Genomic DNA, 410 nt, shown 5'->3' on the forward strand with positions numbered 1-410 from the left:
AGAGCCTGTCTGCCAAAGGGTCCATTATGGTCCATCGGATGCCTTTGCAAAGAGTGAAAATTACAGAGAAAGAGGGCATAATTTTTGGACTGTTCTTTGCACCTGGAGAGCACTCTGCAGCAAGTCATTATTAATGGATCATGTCAGAGTGGTTGTCCAAACTGCTCATTTTTTCTGAGGCAGAAGTCTGAACAACTGTCACTTTTGCAGCTGTCTGAATCAAAGCGCTGAGCCCGCATCTGTAATTTACAACAGCAGATTGCACTGATGTGGAAAAAGTAAAAGATTTTTGAAATTTCACATTTTTCTTGAGTCATTTCATGCAGTTCACCATCTGAAGAAAGTTAAATAACAAGTTTAATTACAAGTTAAACGCTCTGCTACTCGTTCCCTAATTTACGTGCTGCATT

This window comes from Oreochromis niloticus, linkage group LG11 (genome assembly GCF_001858045.2).
Source record: "Oreochromis niloticus isolate F11D_XX linkage group LG11, O_niloticus_UMD_NMBU, whole genome shotgun sequence".
Lineage (NCBI taxonomy): Eukaryota > Metazoa > Chordata > Actinopteri > Cichliformes > Cichlidae > Oreochromis > Oreochromis niloticus.